Genomic DNA, 23,684 nt, shown 5'->3' on the forward strand with positions numbered 1-23,684 from the left:
TGCTAGGTGATGGTTGAATCGTTGCAGATACTGGTCCTATTTCTCTTTTGATTTTACGAAAGAATAAAACTTGGGAGCGGTAGCTTCAGATGTCGACGCACCGGGACTTAGGCCCTTTTCATACCGGATTTACGAAACTCTTTCGGTAACAAGTTCCGAAACAGGCGATGTTCACATAGAGAAAAAATTACCGAAACAGTTCCGGGAAAAGAGCGCGTTCATACCTATTTAGAGTTACCGCGAACTTCTGTTCATACAGGTCGTTTTTTCGGTAAATTCGCGGGAAATTATGGCCAGTATGAACGCGATTCTCCGTAATTGTTGATAGTTACGAAACCATGTCTGTGGGGTGTTCCAGTTGTAATATGCTTGTGGAAAACGATGTGGGAGAGGCATATTCGTGAGATGTGGAGAAGTTGGCTCCAACTTTTAGCTATGGGATGTTGCGGATATGCCTTCTCAATGTGTATGGGGCTCTATACTCAATATACCTGTATCAGTAATAGAGCCCGAGCATGTTCCTGGCTTGTATATTATCAAACGAAGCTGAGAGCAGAAACTGAAAGCCAGCAAAGAGGATAGAGTCCTGGAATGAAAAGAACCACCGATCACATCTGCGTACGACAAAGTCAGTTTATCTTTGTGATTGCTGTATAATGGTTTGGGTAAATCTAGTCTTATGTACACTGTACAGAGAAACCAGGGAATTCGAGAAATCCGTGAGAGAAACATTTGGTATACTCTGCGACGAGCTTCGAGACCATAACGAAAAGCAGCCAGCAAATTATACGAACTCAATTTCTCTTGCTTGATGAGTAGCTAACAAGCTGTCGCTCTTTGGAGGCTATAGCCAATGAAGCCAATCGTTTATAGATCCAGGTAAACATCAGATGTATTTTATTTAAGAAGGCAACTGTCACAAGTTGGTGTCTTATAAAAGCCTAGAGGTGGGCCGTGCTATAAGTCGGCAGTTACGGAAAATAAGAAGAATATCGGCCTGGTGTAAATGACCATAGTAGTCGACAAACACCATGAATACCCCAAAACAAACAAACAAGTTGATTTTAATAAAAAGAATTGCTGGTGCCTTGTCGGGCTAGCCACAATGATTCGAGTACTCGAATCTGAATCGAGTATTAACTTTAATGATTCGAGTCGAGTACTAAAATACTATTTTTCGAGTACTGAAATTATACTGAAATTTGATTTACTAACGAGAATTATACCGTAGTTTTGATACTATTTTCCACTGAGTAAGCCTTGAAACCTTGGTTGGCTGTGTCGCAACATACGAGATATAGTACAAAGCTACGAACGGTGCTGAAAATAACACATTTCCAAAGTCATGACCATCCCATAACACTGTCAAGCAGTGCAATGAAAACAGTATGGTCGACAAAACACCAAAGTATCTTTAATGTGACGGACAATAGGCGTTATTTTCTTTGTGGTGGCATAAAAGATAGCCTACACATTTGAATTATGGCATAGTACAATGTGCTGTGATGTCATCATGATGATACTCGACTCGACTCGAAGCGTTACAAGTGATTCAGAATCGAATCACTCAGGTTCTCGATTTTGCCCAGCCCTAGTGCATATAGTAATATTTCTATATTTGTCATGGCGGTATGTCAGCCAGTTTTTGCGTAGCATACCACTACAAAAAGGTCAGACAAATTTGGTCTTGAATCATTATGTCAGAAAAGAAGTCTGAAAGACCAATTGTTCTTGCCAAGTAGGCTACTTTCTGTCTCAAAAGTAAGACCCAAATTGATGGACAATAGACTTAAACTGGAAACTGAGCAGTCAACACAATGACTTGGACTCGGACTCGAGTCATAAATCCATGACTCGAACTCGACGCTCTGCGTAGTCAGACATGTACAATGTACATCAACCTACTCACTTAGTTACTTTTAGTTACTAAAACTGAGTAGTTCTAGTTGTGGATTTGAAAAAGTGAATAGTTTCTGGTTCTAGTTGCGGATATTTGAAAGTGAGTAGTTTTAGTTCTAATTGCAGATTTTGAAAAGTTGATAGTTCTAGTTCAGGGCCTGCCAACCCGTGGCCCGCGAGTAAAATTCCGAAATTAGTAGTATTATCAAAAATGGAATGCACAGATTGTGAACTTGCAAGGACAATCAAAAATTTGATTAGTCTGGCCGCAACACTTGATATCTGATGACTGAAATATCAGTTCCGACGCATTGTAGATCTATATGAGCCAGTCACATTTTGGTAGATCTTCGTACACTACAATGAAGCAGAATACTTTGCGTTATATTTATCAAAAGTAAAAACGCTTAGCGCAACATCTTGTCACTCGATTTCTTGCTTTTAATATTGTTACCCCTTTGTGAAAATGAAAGAACGCATAATGTATCAGATTGAGTCTGACTATATATATATTCGCGACCTCCCGTTTGCACTCGCAGAAAGACCGTCGACTATGAAACCTATAGGCACAAAATGATTGCTGCATGTTGGACAAAGCTTTCGATATCGATATGTCCAGGTGCCGAATAGTCCTGTCCTTGCAAACTGAGTCCAGCGATATGACAGCAGGCTTGCAATATAGTCAAGTGACAATATTATTAATTTATCAACTTCCAAAAATTTTCGCGCTTGGCGCGGCTAGTGGCCCGCAGAATAGTTCGTCAATCGAATGTGGCGATTTGGCTGAAAAGGTTGGCCACCCCCGTTCTAGTTGCTAGTTTAAAAAATTGAGTAGTTCTAGTTAAAGTTGCGCATTTTGAAATTCCAGTACTTTGTATGAGTGTTGTGGGTGGACAAAAATTCATGATTGGGAGCCAGAGGGTTCCGTACTAGCCTACATAACTGATGACGCAGCCTATCCCTTTCAGCCCCGGCTCATGAAGCCTTTTCCCTAAAGCTAATTTCAAATATGTAATATAAATTTCCTTTCTGCTGTCCTTAGAATTCACAATTGCTTTTTCAGAAACACACATGAAGGTTGAAAGATTTTGGTCGACTGAAGGCGCGGTGTTCGGCTTTGCTCAGAAACTGCAATCCGCTAAGGCGAGAATGATACAGATAATGGTATACGCAATGAAGACAAGACCTGGTGGTGATCCAAGTATCGCTCGCCCAGACGTCGGAAATGCCCTGTGTGACTTTCTCAATAAACAATGCTCTTACTTAACCAGATGTGTTTGTGCTGTTTCATTTTATTCATGAGAGAAATTATAACTTAATGCACACTTGCACAGTTCCAAATTTTTCATCAGTATCCTCCATCTAGACCTGCAAAAAGATCAGATTAAGTTACACTTAGCCTACCTAACATTGCATAGCAAAGGAGTGACTTAAGAAAATGAAGGCATAGGTGAAAACCAAATTATGGCTTGGATGATGTATGATGGTTTACCAGCCCGTTGGTACAATTTCGATTTTGGTTAGTGATTCAGAGCTAAGGACATCATTCTCTGCTGTGCTGCCACTATCAAAGCAGATGGTTAGACACTTGCCTCTGATGTAACAAATTTGGTAAGGGTTAAGATCACCTACCAAATTAGTGTTGAAGTCCTAAAGTTTTCAGGCAACTCACCCAATGCTGCATCATTTGGAGATGGTGTTCTACCTTTTTAGCCGTGCTCTGTTTACAAAACCACAGAAAAAAGAAGCTGACTAGTAGTCAGTGACTACGTATTGTGAGCATACAGAATATAAATCCAAGAATAATGCATTTCCAACACCATTAGCTACACAAGAAGATCAAAATGCCGCAGGTAGCTGACCTCGAAATACAAGCAGCCTGAATGAACAGCGCGTTACCGTAACTAAAAGTTTGATTGACAGCGTTCCGGGAACCCAGCTGCGCCATTCGCGTTCATACTCGGTCGGTCCCGTAAAAATCTCCGAAAATAAGCGCGTTCATACCGCCCCGGAAAACCAGTGTTATATGTTCACATAGAGGGGTCCCGGTAAACATTTTCGAGAAATGTTATTCCCGGAACCCCGGTATGAAAAGGGCCTTATCTTCTGCGTTAATTGCGCAATCTCTGTCATGACTTTCGCCATTGCTTCATCATGCTTTACTTGCTGTTGCACTATCATCTCTTGCTGCTTCGCTTGTTGCTCCACATCATCCCTGTGCCGAGCATTTTGCTGCTCCAGCTGTGCCTGTTGATTTGCCATCGTTTCTTCATGCTGCCTTCATGCTTTGCCATCATTTCCTGCTGCTTCTCTAGAATCTTCAATATACTTGCTTCCATGATGTATCTCGGTCGCAGAAATAACCATGAATCCGACTTCTGACACCAATTGTTATGTTCTTGATCTTGTTTGAACAATAACTCATACGACGAGGTTGCAATATGAAATCAGTATATTATACAGCAGAATAACTTTAAGACAGGCGACATGGTCCAGATTTCAGTTAAACGAAAGACGACCAAACAACAGAACAGAGGGTATAAATACTAAGCACGACACACGAGGAAATAATGATTGGCGGTAACGTAAATGAACGTAAATGCACGAACATAACACCTATAATCCAGCGGTTCCTTAACATTTGTAACAAAATTGCTTCACGGTATCCCAGCATTTTTTCAAATCGTTCACCGTCCCTTAAACATTCCACACAAAACACCACGTTGGTTTGCATTAATTGATATATAACTAACCTACGGATTGATGCGCAACACCTGACTGCGCGCCCATCTCATCCGTATAAGCGGTGTCTTATAAAAACCTAGAAGTGGGCCGTGCTACAAGTCGCAGCAACGGAAAACATGAAGATGAAGATGATTGATATCATAAGCAGATTATGATACGCCGAAAGACAGCTAACGTTTTTGCGCGGTGTTAATAAAATCTACGTGATTTTGAATGAAGAAAATATTACCATGGTACAGACCCAAAGTGGCAGCATGAGCACAAATTTTGTGCCGGCATCAGCACACATTTCACGGCAAGCGAATTGACCAATACTTCACTAAGCTGATAAGAAGGTAAGTCTGATTAACATTTATTTTGTGCACTACGGATTTACACACGGCCTCGGCCATGTATGAGTGATTCTCTCACTGGCCCGGATCTTCAGTCTGCGGTGACGTTGGCAGTGTCGCAAGCTTTTTCGAAACACATGCCACGCTATATATAGCAAAGCGAAGTGTGAAAACCCGTGTCTTCTTTTGATTGAGGTCCAGCCCGAGTCCCTAAGCATCACGCAAAAGAGGCGAAGCCAGGATGAAAGCAGAGAAGAAAGCAAATTGCACTGAGATGCTCGCGTATACATTGTGGCCTGCCTACACACAGTGACCCGGCTTGGAAATTTTATGGCCGGAAGAGTGCGTCTGCACCCGGATGCGCCACTGCCTTAAGTAGCGTGGAAAGCCACTCAACACCAATGATTTCTGTCAGAATTTGTGAACATTTTGGATAATAAACGTTTCGTTTTGTTCTAAACACTAACGTAACTAAACTAAGTTTTAAGACACCGAGGCTATATGCTTATGCTTATTATCAACCTTTAAACATACCACTTCCATTCTTTTCCCTTTTTCCAGATAGCGGTGTAGAGCATCTCCAGCAGAATGAAAATGCAGCAGCTTGGAACAAACCAATCATCTGCCCTCAGTCTATGCCGCATTACGACAACCCAGACGAGAAAGATGATATATAAAAGTCGTGCGATTATGGTTGTTGACACATGTCGGAATAGTGTGCAGCATGCCTTGACATCTGATGGGTCCGTGGTGTCTGATGGGCAACTCATTATTTTCCGTGAGCCATGTATAGGTCAATCTAGGATATCATTCAACCTGTAGAAGGTTGACATAAATATTTTTCTCTGGACACGATTTACCTCACAGACACAATGCTCCTACATATTTGTGCGGAGCATGGACCGGAGTCGGATTTTTTCAATTTTGGCCGCAAGTGGCCAACTGAAAAAAATTCGTGTCAGGGCGATTTACCTCCACTTAACGCGTGTTTCTTTCTACATAGACCGATACTCATATTTTTGAATTCTCTCATCAACAGTCATAACCTTCCATGCCATCAAACAATCTGTTGAGGTTGCTAGCATCCCGGTTGGATTTTGTGATATGACCATAAGGGGGCGCGCGAAATTTTTCACTCTGATAAAGGGGAGGGGATGTCTGAAAATAGGTAGGGAACCACTGCTCTAGAAGCAATCTAACGGCATGAAAATGGTATACTTCAGTTCAAACGAAGAGAATGAAGCTAATGAAATTGAATTATTATTATTTATTTATAAAAGCATGTTAAAATACGAAAATGACGCTACTCGACTCGAGTCAATCTGTGTATTAATTCGACTTGGACTCGAGTCATTGCGCATGACTCGAACCAAGTCATATGACTCCAGACTCAGACGGCCAAGACCGACATTTCATTGTAATATCGAAGAATAGTAAAGAAACTTCACTATTGTGATTTCGTCTATTAGTACTGGTGCTTGAAAACGTTACCAGAAACGGCTTAAGTGAGGAAAATTAGAATATAGACATGCGAACCATTAGATATCAACAACTGAGTTATAAAATGTGAGTTTGACTGGACTGGAACTTGAAACTGAGCAGTCAACGCAATGACTTGGACTTGGACTCGACACTGTGCTCGCTGCCTTGGACGCCGACTTGACTCGGAGGAGAATTAAAAATGACTCGACTTGACTCGTGGCTACCCCAAGAACCGGTAAATAAGCGAAATGCCTATAATAGCAATCCTTCTGAAATTTGGACTTAACGTACTTAGGCAGACATTCCTGTTTTGATTAAAATTTATTTGCATATGGTCGGGTATTTTTTATATCCATCAAATTTTGTGATTTTTCGGTCTAATTTTTATGAAAAATTCACACATTAAAATTTTTCAGTTAATTTGTTCCTCAATGCTTTGTAGGAATTTAAATAGTTCTAATGCACAAGATATGTCTTTTTTTCAACAAGGGGTGTCGTGCGAAATAATTAATGATGAACCTCTTAACGATACCCAAAAAACTTGATCAGCATTCCAAGATATGTTTATGTTGAAATTTCCAAATGTTTTCTAGTAGCCTACTCATACCAAAATGTAACAGGTCTACTTTGAAAAGAATTTTAACATAGTTTGTGGGGGAGACCGGGGACAAATGTACAAATCTACCTCAACGCTAGTAGAGTAGAGAAATCGCTCTGATATTTTGAGTGCGCATGCGGTAGTTATGTCTCCTAATTACCTGAAGTTACGTTAAGCTACGACGCGAAACCCTGGAATAATTTTTTAAAAAACGGAATTTTGGACACTTGAGTAAATATTTTCTCGACAGGAATAAATTGTACCAAAGAATAATAATTTAAGTGACAACGCCGTAATATATCTAGCTGGAACAATGTTACCATAGTCTGCCACAGAGGTCTCGAACACGAGACCATTTCATGCGGCCCGCGACGGCATTTTGGATTTCGAAGTATTCGACAATATTTCACCACCAATTTCTTTTTTAATATGAGGACTTCAAATTCGCTCTAAAACTACTCCAGAAGCCTGAAACTACAGTTTTGTTGCGAAATATGTTGCTTCACACTTTGTGAGAGTTGGAGCAGTTGATCGATGGCTACCTAATCGATGGTAATTGTTGCATTGTGAGAAACGTGGGTCTAAAATTTAATGAGGGGGCGATATTTCCGTCAAGTATTCGTTTTACCGGTATCAGCAATTTGTCATTCATTGCGATATGTATGACCGACCATTGTTCAATGTATTTTAAAACGTCCCGCATAACCTGTCTTCTCGCCTTCGCGCCCGTTCCGTCGATCGCGTTACCTGAGCGTCGGGAGCACACATCAATAATTACGGTAATCACAATCCCACTTCTCATTGATCTAAAGATGACAGGGGGAACCAACAAATAACGCAACGACGTAACTTTAAACGTGGAAACGGCGAACTTTCTCTTTTCTTTGTTTGACTGGAATTTGTAGGATACAGAGTTCGTATTTGAAGGCAAAAACTTGTAAGGTATATGTAATCACCACAAGGCATAAGCAATACGCAAGAACAAATCAAATAAAAAACATCACTTATTCTTAGTAAGGATAATATAATCGAAATCTAGCCTACATTATTTATAACATTGGTAAACACAACTTTTGTTGACTTTGATCAGACAATTGATTTTGACTAGCTTTTTGGCACTGAATTGAAAAATGACTTTCGTTTTTCTAAATAACGCCAAGTTTTTGGGTTAGAGACTCACCACATTGTCTCATCCACATAAAAGTACTACTTTTAATATTTTGTGTTTATTGTGTAAAACGTTTAAAAAACCACTAGCAGTCGAAAGTAAATCAATTGATTCCAAATAAACATTTGCACTGCTTTGTTTGGTTGAATAAAACTGATATTGCTTCTGCAGGAAAAATATAGTGCGAGTTTCAGGTCTTAATTAACCCTAATAACTCATAATTATGTTGGTAGTCTCGCTTGATATTCGAGCAATAGTCAGCTAACATATGTAAGCTCCAATCTACTCTGCTATCTTATCCCCATCATCTTCAGATACTTTCTCCTTGGCCATCGCTCACTTTGCCAAGGTTTTCCGAGACATTATTTATACGTTTTAGCTTTCTTGAATGTCCGCTGTCCGACATAAACAAATGGCATTGGCACATGTGTGTCGGGGTTACATCCTTATTGTCTGACTACCAAGAAAAAAAATTGCTTCAAAGCTGACACATATGATCCAATCGTGGTTGTAATATTGCAAATTTTAATCTTTCTATATTATTCTCAATGTTTCAGTATTATTCACTAAGACTAACTGGGGAAGCGAGTGGCGCAGTTGGTTAAACACTGCAGTCACGACATCGATGGTTGATGGTTCGAGTCTCGGCTCTGCCATGTTTCTATGTGTCGGAGGTTTATCTGGGCTCCTCATCGCCGATCCCGCTGTAATACAGCGCATTGAAAGGCTCAGACGAAGAGAGAGCCGAACTCTTGAAAGATGGCAGCTAAAGATCGCGTTCAAGGAGCAAAAGCAAAGAGACATTTGACATTTATGAAATTCATGTACTGGGCGCAAATGACTGTAATAGCGATAAGCGCCAATGATGTAATAAAACAACAACAACAACAACAACTAAGACTTACTGAGTGTTCAATTGTTACTGCATCTATGACGTTGCCATTATGGAGAATGCCACACTTCAGGATCCTTTTCGAGCTACCGATAGATATTTTTCATTCACTTGAGTTGCAAATCGGGATTCCTAACTTCTTCAGCAACCCATGGTAACAATATCATGCCAATGCCAGTATCACAGCAATGTACAAAGCTACCGAAAGTAGCCCCACAATTTAAACGCCGTTTCTCATGATCGAAAGTGAGATATCTTCTCTCTCTTGCCAAGTAATCTTTGTTAATTCGCAAGGATGCTAAAAGTTCCGACCATTTCTCTTCCAAGTCCCAAAGCCTATGTCAGATCATTGAACCTGTGTTGATCGACTACTCTACGTTCTGAATAATCTTCAAATTCAAAATCTTCACCATTAGGCCTGCTATCCCTAAGATCTTCATCTTGATCCAAATTATCGACTGTAGGCCTATAGGAGTTTCAAGTTACACTGAGTAAGCTGAATGGGGGGGGGGGATATTGGACCTATATAGCTGATAGTAAGTATCATGTTTATTTTTCTTGTCATATCCTGCAGTTTGCATCAAATATGTGTCAGATATGTCCTCGGGTGATGGCATCCTCTAACCAAAAATGGGTGAAAGCATCGGCCTAGATCAGAGGTCTCAAACAAGCGGCCCGCGAGACCATTTTATGCGGCCCGCGACGGCATTTTGGATTTCGAAGTTTTCGACGATATTTCACCACCAATTTCTTTTTTAATTTGGGGACTTGGAATTCGCTCTAAAACTTGGAATTACTCCAGAAGCATGACACTACTCATCAAACTTCACTATTACATAACTTTCAAAAGTTACCACGCAGTGGAAGATCAACTATTACGAGAGATTACTGGTTCATGATGGTAAAACATCACCCGTTGATGATTCGTGACTGAAAATTGTGATTCGGACTTGGGCGCGACCTTCTGTAGGATTACTCATACTGAGATACTCGTACTGGTCGCGTCAAACGTTACAATCAGAGAAGGATTTTGTGACTCAGAATGCCGTGACTTGGTACAATCACGGGCGCAACAAACTATCAAACTGGTATGAGAAACACTAAAATATCAAATGTTCGTAGCTTGCGTTGCGTAGCTTATTTAGATATCTAAGCCGGTCGGTATGGCAGCCGCCATTGGCATTATGTTGCCCCTTTGATGTATAGTTGGTTACATGTGTCATCTTGAGAATTTTTTTATATGTTATTATCACCACGTAAATGTGGCGATCATCAAGTAGTCGTAGCCTATGCTTCACCTGTAACACCAATAGATTCTTCGGCGATTGCAAATTTCTACTGCTACGGCACAGTATTCATTATGTTCAAGTTGTTATCGATTTGTGCCATTAAATATAACGCTGATTATATGTGACTTTGGTAATGACATGATCTGATTAATATAGCCTATAGTTATCAGGAGTAGATCTATGCCCCAAACCAGGATTAGGCTGTACTGCTACAATGGTCTGATATCAGATCAAATAATTATTAAATTGTACCTTTAGTTGTGGCACGTCAACTAGCTGCAAAATTATGACGCGGCAGCTTTTACGATGTCCTGACGCATTTGTACTGTCGCATGGGGTCTACTACTAATTATTTTGACAAACTATGCCAAGTACAGCAACAATTTTATTAAAATATTTAAAAATGAGCTTTTGGTCGTGTCAGGCGTGAATAGTAAAGCAGCAAAGCACATTTTAACGATGCGCATGGAATGTGAGTCCGCATGCAGGGTCCCGCCAAATAAGGCCTACTTGGAAATACATTGAATTATACCCTTTATTGCTGCTACGGCCCGCGGCGCCATCAAAAAGTCGTAAATTGACCCGCGAGCACATTTGAGTTTGAGACATCTGGTTTACCGTGATGATAGGAAAACTAGGACTTGCATCGTCGGGAGGGTACCATGCGGAGACACTATAATCATGGTCGAGCGTCTAAGGGGCAATTGTGACACTCTGTTACTTTTGCCCCGTTACAATATTTTCAATGCTGAATATCTTTGCCAGTATAACTATTGATCTACTGCAGATGAATCTTGCAACAGCCAGAAATTCCATACCAAATCCGATACTACCTTGCCATACCAATTCTAATAGGGTCATCTGTCGGTACGGCCATACAGAAATAGTAATGTGTATCTTAGGGTTAGGTTATTTCCGCGATTCTATAAACCTTTATCATGTTGATCGACTTTTGTTGTGTCGACCTTCAATGGTCACTTAAGAACTTTCCCGTGACTGAATCCTCATCCGCTGACTTTGAGCATGGCGCAATTACATTTTGTCAATTGATGTAAACAATTTATTTAAATTTTGTACAGAACATGTTGTGTCCTCGTTTTGCTACACTATCATCTGTTTTTAGTTATAAATAACACTGTTATAATTGCCTCGCATGGGTGGTACAATTGTCCCTGGGTATGGGGCGAATGTAACATTTGAGCGGCGAAATCAAATTAGCGCGCAGCTGCTCTATTGCCTAATTTCTCTGCCACTTCAATGACTTCCTTATGGAATACCGTATAGTATAACTTGCTCACTCCGCCATCTTGACGGCAATGCTAATCAAACAGTGAGTTGAAACTAGAAACTACCGTGATACCACGCGTCGGATCCGAACTCCCGCCGGCGTAACGGCTCGCCGACGTGTTTGAATATCTAGCGACATCTAGACGACCAAGTGTGTTGGGCACGACGGCTGGATGTGATGCGCGATTGACAACAAACAAGAAGGCGTAATTAAAAGTTTTATTTCGAAGGATGTTTTTTCAAAATTCTTGTACTCATGTATAATACGCACCCCCGATTTAGGGACAAAAGAAATTGATAAAAATGTGAATATTATACATGGAAAATTACGGGTATATGTTTTTCTTCAGCATTTTCAAGTTTTTTGGGTTTAAAAGCTTAATTCATTGTTGCACTGATCTGAGGGTGTTGATCTTCATTCTTTGAAATATATTTTCCCTCATGATTTCACACGATGTGCTGTAGTTGCTCCGATAGTTGACAATAAAACGAGAGTGATTCAAAAATCCGATGCCATACTTGCTTATATTTCTTCTTTTATGTCATGCCCCACATATTGAGACTGTGATTTATGTGAAGCTCTAATCCGGCCTCTCACACTTTTCAATCCTTTCACTTTATCGGTTAAAAACAGTCACCAAATCCTGTATTTAAGCACACACGAACCACTAGCTACAAAGTGACAAGCTCCGCACATAGCAGAGATGAGCTGATTTTAAATTTCTATGTCCTAATTCAATTCAAATTTTTGTATATTCCAATCCTAATCCTAATCCGATTCAAACTTAGAATTCCACTTGGAAAGCCTACTTATTATGCCTATCATTATGTAAATATAAAGGAAACGCTAAATGAGTGCCGAAGTACATGAAGTAACTTTGGTAGGATGTAAAACTTTGTCGCCATTCGCCACACGACATCAATCTTCCTGAAAATTAGAAATCCAATCCTAATCCTAATGCATTGAAAAAAACTCCAATCCTAATCCAATCCCAATCCGTCAAAATTTTACAATCCGGTTTTCCCAAATCCTAATCCAAATCCATGCTCATCTCTGGTATATGGTTTGTTTTGTTTACATCTGTTGTAACGCATTATTGATCAAACCATAGATGCCGCAAATAACACTAGATTCTCATAATCAAACCTAGGGAGTGCGACCAGGGTCTCGGGATATTGGTTGCTGTGGCACGGTGAGTAGATAGCATCATATAATAAGAAATTTGATACACTTAGGCTTATCCAAACTTGGGTAGATAAAAGATAACATCCAATAGTACAAAGATCAACAAAAATAAAAAATAAATGCATTTTTTCCATTTTCTGGGGTAGTCTCCACCCTTTACGCTTGTGAAAGGATATATTATTGGAATTGAAATGATATAATATTGTTGATGTCATATTGTCTTATAAGTATTATAAGTAGGGCGATTTTTTGGACCTAAAAAACGGAAGATTTTTACCTAAAAAATAAAAATTTAGACATTTTTTACCATAAAAAATCCTAAATTTGATCAAATTTGATCTAACGTATGCCAATTAGGTGTTTTCCCACATAATGTAAGAATGTTACATTTATCTTCATTTCTGGTTGGAACTATCTGTCCTTACGAAGTAAGTTGTCCTGAAAAAGCTTTTTTTTGCCTCAAAAACTGACAAATATTGCATGAAAAAACTTAATTTTACCGACATCTGGTCCTATGAAGAATTCCAGTAGGTACATCACGTATTATGGTAGAAATAATAAAAATTTGCTTTTGTACAACGAAAGATACTTTCTTACATTTTCGGGTAGAAAGTGTCTGTCCTTACTAAGTAGCTTGTCAATAACGGAGAAATACCGTTCAACAACATGCAGTTGTTGGTTGGCAACACTGAAGTTGTGCGTTCACTGCTGGTGACACACCGTGTTGCTTCATTCCGACAATGTTGTCTACATCAGTGGTTCTCAACCTTTTTCACCTCGCGGACCGGTAAAATTAAAAAAATGTCTAGCGGACCGGTGAACTTTCAAAATTGAAATGAAGCCAAAATGTAAAGTATGCAACCGTTTTTTGCATTATATGGTGCTAGAGAGTGACATTTAGAGGGTTTTGATCGTATTTAATTATATCCATGATTGCATCTATGTGCTTCTATGGCAGTGAGTCTGCCGAGTCGAGGTAAAATTGCCCTGTTCAGATAAACGTGCTTCCGCCGAGAGTCATTTACAGTCTTTCGCGCCGGAGGCCGTGGATTTAACCGACAACGCCAACTCTAATAATATTCTTCTCTTTGATAATATCTAGAGAAGAAACGTATCGGAGTCGAACAAAGCACCGTGTCAAGCTACCTTGCTCATTGTCCACTGCCACCAGACGCAGGCTACTCTGGCAACTACGAATGCAATGCTTGCCGCAAGAAAACACATTACAGCAGCTATACCGGCCATCCGCAAATCCGGGACGAAAAAACACTTCGTCAGCCCACCCCCGAAAACATTGGTATTGGGTCCCCCACAGGTCGATAAGCCAAACTTCCGGAGGCTTCGCCCCCAGACCCTACACTTGGGTGGATGTTTTCACCTGTACTTGTGAGCACATCGATTCTACTCAGCGTAAGCAGAGAGTTCACGTAGCTTAATCGCGCCAATAGCGAAAATTTTCGATCATTCACCACTGAAGCGGTTTTCTCGCAACCGAATTTTTGGCCCACCGTTCGGAGTCCCATGTTAACCTAAACTTCATTATGTGTTGGTACGTCATGGCGCGGTAATGGCTGACGCCGATATGCATATAAATCATGCGTATTTCTCGGAGACGGGCACCTAATCAGTAGGACATTTAGGGACACTAAATCGTGCAAAGCGCGAAAGGAAATTGAAAAATGTTGGAAAAAGTTTCAAATTTGATGTTTCATTTATTTTATCAATGGACAAGCCTTCGACATTGCATCTTGAAATTAAAGTATAAAATTGTAATATATACCTGGCGGACCGGCACCGGTCCGCGGACCGGCGGTTGAGAACCGCTGGTCTACATCATAATTTTACATCATGCGTTTATTGATATAACAACTTATGCCCACACAGTCTTGCTTCAGTTAGTATTTTGCGGTATGTTGAACATAATACCATGTCAACCTATTTGTTTCATTAAACCGTTTATGATTCACAATGAGCAATGGGCCGTCTACAACGGTTAGGCCAATAAAGTAGAATACAAGCTGTAAAATGTCAAATGATAAGTTCACCGACAGTGCAAAATGCAGGTTGCAAAAAAGTTTCAACTTTGTAAACATTTCGACTTTTTTGACATGTCAAAAAAATCGGCCTGATTATAACAAACATACGCATTGGTGGTATACGGGATGTCGCGGTAAGCGTACAATGCATGCACCCCATGTTGCCTACATTGTACAATATCCATGTACACATACAGACACACGATAAGAACCCCTCATTCAGTATCATATTGGAGTGCGCGTAACTCGCAGTACATTAGTGTTTCGCTTGGTTGCTCAATAGCCTATGTCTGCAGTACAATTCTGGTTGACCCGTAAAAATGACCCGACTCACGTTGCTGTTGCTGATGTATTCGTGGTGTTTGTTGAAAACAATGGTCATTTACAAGGGGCCGATATTCCTCATTTTTGATTCAGTAACTGCCGACCTGTAGCACGGCCCGATTCATGTTAATTTAACCTTGAATTAGAGCCTGCGGACGAATAGTAGAATTAGCTAATGGTATATGATTCCTGGAAATATTATTATAGATTAGAACGATATTATGTATTGCACGCTCCATTTTTCATTAAGGATGTCGAGTTACCAATCGCAGACCAATGTACTTGGAGTCCTGGTCCCAGACATTTTGGTCCGTTCAAGACGGTTCGCAAACCTTTTTCGTCAAAAGGGCATTGTGTCGTCGTGCGCATTGTCAAAGTGTCAGTAGTAGGATGGGCTGGCTTTGTGCCCCGACATTCCCCGCCCCTGAGGCTATTTATGTTCGTCGTACCCGTTAGCCTATAGCCGTGTGTATTTAGGAGCAAATTTCGTAAAGTATGATGTCTATGCAAGACTATATTCGCCAGATATTCTCTTACGTGTATTTTCCTGGATATTTAATATTATTATGTGTATTTAGGACTTTATATTTTCGCGGATAACATGAGCTCTCAGATAATACTCATCAACGTTGAACTATAGGCGCGGTTTATCATGATTACGTTGGATGATTAAATTACGAAACTTGATGATAATAGCTTGCTTGCTGGATATAAATAACATTCAGATTATACATAAATTTCGAAAACAATGATGCCAATAATCCGGACTATGTATTGATAATAACTTGCCTATATTCGCCAGATATTATCCGAGTTCTATGTGACATAAGTGCAATTCCAGCATCGGTATTTGCAATAAAGCCGAAAAATTAGGGTCGCACCTTTTCGCAATTTATGCAGCTATTCGCGCAGACTTTGCCGCATTTGCTGTATCTGAAGTAGAGTTTCAGCGTCGTTATTCGCTATAAGCCGAGAAATGCACCTTCGCGCAATTTATATAGCCAAACGCATTAACTTTACTGCATCTGAAGTAGAATTTCAGCGTCGTTATTTGTTATAAGCCGAGAAATGTACCTTCGCGCAATTTTTACAGGCGGTCTCACACACTTTGCTGGGTCTGAAGTAAAATTTCAGCGTCGTTGTTCGCTATAAGCCGGGAAATCAGAGTCGCTGCTTCGCATTTCGCTATAAGCCAAGAAATGCACCTTCGCACAATTTATATAGCCAAACGCATTAACTTTACTGCATCTGAAGTAGAATTTCAGCGTCGTTATTTGTTATAAGCCGAGAAATGTACCTTCGCGCAATTTTTACAGGCGGTCTCACACACTTTGCTGCGTCTGAAGTAAAATTTCAGCGTCGTTGTTTGCGATAAGCCTGGAAATTAGAGTCGCTGCTTCGCATTTCGTTATAAGCCGAGAAATGCACCTTCGCACAATTTATATAGCCAAACGCATTAACTTTACTGCATCTGAAGTAGAATTTCAGCGTCGTTATTTGTTATAAGCCGAGAAATGTACCTTCGCGCAATTTTTACAGGCGGTCTCACACACTTTGCTGCGTCTGAAATAAAATTTCAGCGTCGTTGTTTGCTATAAGCCGGGAAATTAGAGTCGCTGCTTCGCACCATTTTACAGGCGGTCTCAGACACTTTGCTGCATCTGAGCTTCATACTAATACATGCATAATTTTTGCATGACGAGAATACGAGTAATACGGTCAATAAACGCCGGAGGCGAGTCATTTAAACCTTGTTGCTAGATAATACCGCTTTCGGCTACAACAAAGTTGCCCTGCAACAAAAAATAGAAGCCCTAATGATCATGCAGAGGAAAGTTCAATTATACATCGAATTATTTGAATAGACTATCTACATTGTGTAGGTATGAAGTGAAATAGAACGGAGTTTACGCAAAAGGTGCTATTGATCATAGACCAAGCTTGCTTTCAGAGCTGGAAACTAAATGCATATCAAAATTTACCTAGGTTTTCCCCACACGCATCAAATGTAGGCCTACTCAAGTGTTTATGAGGTGGCGAATAGTTCGAAGGTTGTTGGCATGCAAGGACGTCACATAGAATTGTGGAGTTTTCTGTAAACTATAATCCAGTGATCTATTTTCAATCTCTATATTTTTCATTAATCTAAACTAAGTACTGTTAGTAGGCAAACCCTAAGAAAGTTGCTATAGAACTGCGTTAGTTTTAAAGTTGTTCCATCATGCGATGTGTGATGAAATTTGGTATGCTGCATAATCACAATGCCCTGGAGCTCATTTAGATACGTTTTTAATGTAGTTACACATTCTAGTTGTTTTGATGTAAGGAAAAAATCATTCGATAACTCGATAGTTAACACGCGTTTATGTACCTTTCCTCATTTGTATGCATAGCCTACGCGAAATTATTATTATGTCATGAATTAGTAGTTTACAAATTCATACGATTTTTTTTGTTGCGCTCCGGGATAAAATGTAATTTTTTTCGCTCTTTTTTATTTTTTCAATAAAATTAGTATTCATTTTACAAAAAACGCCGTGTAAAGATAAAGTACTTGTACATTTCGTAGTGCTCAAGTATAAGTTTTCAAACCATTACCTTAACAAAATTTTCAGAATAGCAACTTTTGAGATATCAACTCTGAATCGACAAACCAATGAACAATATTCAAACATGTTACACCCCCGTGTTTCCATGAAAATAACAAGACATTACACATCCAGTATACTTCACGATTGTTCATAGATACCAAGTATTCGCGTAAACGAGGTGTGTGACATTACATACATCATGGATAACATCATGGCCGGCACTACAAGCATCATGGATTACAAATTCATGTTCTGAAGTCTCATACATGCACCGACTCTGTGCATTCAATGTGGGGGTAGCTGACTTGGAGACAGAAAAACACACATATTTGACCGTAACATGGTCTTAGTATGAACCGACATGCATTCGACTTGTGGAAAAATGTGTCGCACACTATTTCACCGAGATTACAACCCTTTCACGGATATTCGTTGGTGCTATCGATACGGTGAACAGCACGTTATGTATAGCGATATCTCCACAGTCAAATACGCGAACCATGCACAACCATATACCCCGACTTTCGTTGAATATTCACGACACCAACAAATCTGTACATCTCCTTTCCCTCGACATCAATGATAGAATCCTCATCCCAATGCGCAGTACGAATGGTGGGTTCATCGGGTGTAAAATCCAAATCAAATGACACCAAGGTCTGCTTTCTCATTTTCAATATTTCCACCACCGCGTCTTGTCTGTGTCTTAGCACTACCGTGTGAGGATGGCGAAATCTGTGGGTGGTAACACGGATGGACATGATATTCTTCGATATGATCAACTGAAACCACGGATGTGGTGGGTTAGAGTCTTGTCGTGATGGTCCGTTTCGAAATGCAAGCGGATGAACTAGACCAAAAGTTTCGAAGATGCGTTTTATAATTGCTCTAGGTGTGAAATAGACATCGCACTCTTGCGGGGAAACAACACGAATTCAGTTGTTGTTGTTGTTGTATGTGGGGTTAATGGTGCTTAACTACTAAGGTCTTGTGCACCAGACCACGTCGAAAATAATATATCCGCAAATATTTAGATTAATCGGGTAGCCAATACGAATTCAATGACAGTCTGAATTGTATATGGACTGGATAATAGGGCCCGTACTGTCATGTCGACATGGTTCCGTCTAACCGCACTCTTCAAATATTGTCTCTGAGAAGCATATACTGGGCACACAAGCAGAAAGTGTTCGACCGTCTCTTCGGCCTTGCACGTGTGGCACAGGCCATCTTCGTGGCACTTTATACGATGAAGATGAGAATTCAACCGACAATGTCCCGATTTCAACCTCAATATAATGGAGGAGTGCCTTCGTGAAAAATTCAGCGGCGCAGGAATTTCTGCGATCGGGGCGTGTATTTTGTGATATGCGGACCCGTCATATGACGAGTTGAAGTCTTCAATACATTTCTCGCGGCATATGGATGCTATGAGCGTTTTCACTTCTGAATTAGACAGTTCGCCTGGTTCTCCAATGTCAACTGAGTAATCCGTGGATGCAGCCACTCTTGCTAGTTCGTCAGCCGTTTCATTTTGTCCAACTCCCATGTGGCCAGGGATCCATATCAAATTTGTCTCCACTCCTTTTCTTTCGAGATCTGCGCATGACATAATAATATCATATATTAGTTTGTTATTAGTGGAACCGGTGGTAATGGCTATAAGGGCACTTTGACTGTCCGATAGGATGGCGAGTTTTCGAGAACCTAGATTTTCATTTGCCCAGGTTAACCCACGCAGAATTGCCACTAATTCGGATGAGAATACTGATGAGTATTTACTGAGAGATTCGCTGTGAGAAAACGGAATTTCTTCGACTACGAATGCTGCACCACATCGATGAATAGTTTTCGACCCATCGGTGTATATTTTGACATGGTTCGAGTACGTTTCTGTGATGTAACGATTACACTTTGACTTAGCAATTGTGGGTAGGTCAGACTTTACATTTCTTGATTTTAGGTGCAAAACTATTCGACAACATATTTCCTGCCATGGCGGGAACGGAAATACTTCATGGCTCTGTAGATTAATTTGCATGAGCTTCGCATTTTTAGTTTTCATATTAAAAGTCATAAATAACGTCGAGTTCGGGAAGATTTCGTGCCAAGAATCCTCAATGACTGTTGCGCACGGGTGGTTCGGCAATGACGCTATAACAAACCAATGAAAAATATTCAAACATGTTACACCCCCGTGTTTCCATGAAAATAACAAGACATTACACATCCAGTATACTTCACGATTGTTCATAGATACCAAGTATTCGCGTAAACGAGGTGTGTGACATTACATACATCATGGATAACATCATGGCCGGCACTACAAGCATCATGGATTACAAATTCATGTTCTGAAGTCTCATACATGCACCGACTCTGTACATTCAATGTGGGGGTAGCTGACTTGGAGACAGAAAAACACACATATTTGACCGTAACATGGTCTTAGTATGAACCGACATGCATTCGACTTGTGGAAAAATGTGTCGCACACTATTTCACCGAGATTACAACCCTTTCACGGTTCACAACTTGATATATCACCTTCACAGGGTAGTTCGGATTCTCAGGTAGACTTGAATCGTGATCCGGATCTCGGAATATAGTAAATTCGGGGTATGTAGTATAATTACTCACTCACTACTCTATATGTTGGTGGTGGTCATACCCTGCAAACTTTTTTGCTGCGAACGTAGTGTTTCACCTTACATCAGTTGGTTCAATGTATGTATCGGGTTGTGAAAACTGTCGCTGTTTTGACTATGTGTCACAATCAATACTAAATACGAGAATTCGTTACTCGTCGAAACGCCGCAGTCAGACATCGTTAACAGCGATTCCGTGTATGGCAATCTTGAGTTCAATTGCGGTTTTGTGATGTTAACCAAGCGGCTGTGTTTCTGCGGTGTGAAGACTGAATTCGTGTTGTTTCCCCGCAAGAGTGCGATGTCTATTTCACACCTAGAGCAATTATAAAACGCATCTTCGAAACTTTTGGTCTAGTTCATCCGCTTGCATTTCGAAACGGACCATCACGACAAGACTCTAACCCACCACATCCGTGGTTTCAGTTGATCATATCGAAGAATATCATGTCCATCCGTGTTACCACCCACAGATTTCACCATCCTCACACGGTAGTGCTAAGACACAGACAAGACGCGGTGGTGGAAATATTGAAAATGAGAAAGCAGACCTTGGTGTCATTTGATTTGGATTTTACACCCGATGAACCCACCATTCGTACTGCGCATTGGGATGAGGATTCTATCATTGATGTCGAGGGAAAGTAGATGTACAGATTTGTTGGTGTCGTGAATATTCAACGTAAGTCGGGGTATATGGTTGTGCATGGTTCGCGTATTTGACTGTGGAGATGTCGCTATACATAACGTGCTGTTCACCGTATCGATAGCACCAACGAATATCCGTGAAAGGGTTGTAATCTCGGTGAAATAGTGTGCGACACATTTTTCCACAAGTCGAATGCATGTCGGTTCATACTAAGACCATGTTACGGTCAAATATGTGTGTTTTTCTGTCTCCAAGTCAGCTACCCCCACATTGAATGCACAGAGTCGGTGCATGTATGAGACTTCAGAACATGAATTTGTAATCCATGATGCTTGTAGTGCCGGCCATGATGTTATCCATGATGTATGTAATGTCACACACCTCGTTTACGCGAATACTTGGTATCTATGAACAATCGTGAAGTATACTGAATGTGTAATGTCTTGTTATTTTCATGGAAACACGGGGGTGTAACATGTTTGAATATTGTTCATTGGTTTGTCGATTCAGAGTTGATATCTCAAAAGTTGCTTTTCTGAAAATTTTGTTAAGGTAATGGTTTGAAAACTTATACTTGAGCACTACGAAATGTACAAGTACTTTATCTTTACACGGCGTTTTTTGTAAAATGAATACTAATTTTATTGAAAAAATAAAAAAGAGCGAAAAAAATTACATTTTATCCCGGAGCGCAACAAGAAAAATCGTATGAATTTGTAAACTACTAATTCATGACATAATAATAATTTCGCGTAGGCTATGCATACAAATGAGGAAAGTTACATCAACGCGTGTTAACTATCGAGTTATCGAAAGATTTTTTCCTTACATCAAAACAACTAGAATGTGTAACTACATTAAAAACGTATCTAAATGAGCTCCAGGGCATTGTGATTATGCAGCATACCAAATTTCATCACACATTGCATGATGGAACAACTTTAAAACTAACGCAGTTCTATAGCAACTTTTGCCTAAATCTGTCACTTTTTACGTGGAGGGAGTACATAGCGAAGTACTTGTACATTTTGGAGCACTCAATTATAGGTTTGGCCTGCTTGCGCTATACTTAATGAATCATTCCTGTGTCATAAATACTTGAGTTGTTGGTGCGTGTAGACAAAAACCTACTTGAGAACATAAATTTAAAATGGAAAATGCGTGAGCTGGACTAACTTTTTACGTAGTTCGAAATCGCTACTTCTATACATTAATTCAAAGTATTTGTCAGTCATCGCAGCACCGCTCATATTGCGCACCATCTATTTATTTCACGGATAACAAATTACTCCTGCTTTTATCAGAGGATACTTTCTTAGGGTTTGCCTACTAACAGTACTTAGTTTAGATTAATGAAAAATATAGAGATTGAAAATAGATCACTGGATTATAGTTTACAGAAAACTCCACAATTCTATGTGACGTCCTTGCATGCCAACAACCTTCGAACTATTCGCCACCTCATAAACACTTGAGTAGGCCTACATTTGATGCGTGTGGGGAAAACCTAGGTAAATTTTCATATGCATTTAGTTTCCAGCTCTGAAAGCAAGCTTGGTCTATGATCAATAGCACCTTTTGCGTAAACTCCGTTCTATTTCACTTCATACCTACACAATGTAGATAGTCTATTCAAATAATTCGATGTATAATTGAACTTTCCTCTGCATGATCATTAGGGCTTCTATTTTTTGTTGCAGGGCAACTTTGTTGTAGCCGAAAGCGGTATTATCTAGCAACAAGGTTTAAATGACTCGCCTCCGGCGTTTATTGACCGTATTACTCGTATTCTCGTCATGCAAAAATTATGCATGTATTAGTATGAAGCTCAGATGCAGCAAAGTGTCTGAGACCGCCTGTAAAATGGTGCGAAGCAGCGACTCTAATTTCCCGGCTTATAGCAAACAACGACGCTGAAATTTTACTTCAGACGCAGCAAAGTGTGTGAGACCGCCTGTAAAAATTGCGCGAAGGTACATTTCTCGGCTTATAACAAATAACGACGCTGAAATTCTACTTCAGATGCAGTAAAGTTAATGCGTTTGGCTATATAAATTGTGCGAAGGTGCATTTCTCGGCTTATAGCGAAATGCGAAGCAGCGACTCTGATTTCCCGGCTTATAGCGAACAACGACGCTGAAATTTTACTTCAGACCCAGCAAAGTGTGTGAGACCGCCTGTAAAAATTGCGCGAAGGTACATTTCTCGGCTTATAACAAATAACGACGCTGAAATTCTACTTCAGATGCAGTAAAGTTAATGCGTTTGGCTATATAAATTGCGCGAAGGTGCATTTCTCGGCTTATAGCGAATAACGACGCTGAAACTCTACTTCAGATACAGCAAATGCGGCAAAGTCTGCGCGAATAGCTGCATAAATTGCGAAAAGGTGCGACCCTAATTTTTCGGCTTTATTGCAAATACCGATGCTGGAATTGTACTTATGTCACATAGAACTCGGATAATATCTGGCGAATATAGGCAAGTTATTATCAATACATAGTCCGGATTATTGGCATCATTGTTTTCGAAATTTATGTATAATCTGAATGTTATTT

General features: G+C 40.1%; 1 long non-coding RNA gene across 1 annotated transcript; it reads left to right on the forward strand.

Moving 5' to 3' along the window:
- The first annotated feature begins 113 nt into the window (after positions 1-113).
- On the forward strand, positions 114-3,230 carry LOC145437581 (uncharacterized). The gene is made up of 3 exons (XR_013914690.1): positions 114-628; positions 695-879; positions 2,963-3,230. It is a non-coding gene; the product is annotated as an uncharacterized LOC145437581 (long non-coding RNA).
- The last annotated feature ends 20,454 nt before the right edge of the window (positions 3,231-23,684 follow it).

Source organism: Botryllus schlosseri, chromosome 4 (assembly GCF_051294905.1).
Source record: "Botryllus schlosseri isolate E-star chromosome 4, Bs_hap1, whole genome shotgun sequence".
Classification (NCBI taxonomy): domain Eukaryota; kingdom Metazoa; phylum Chordata; class Ascidiacea; order Stolidobranchia; family Styelidae; genus Botryllus; species Botryllus schlosseri.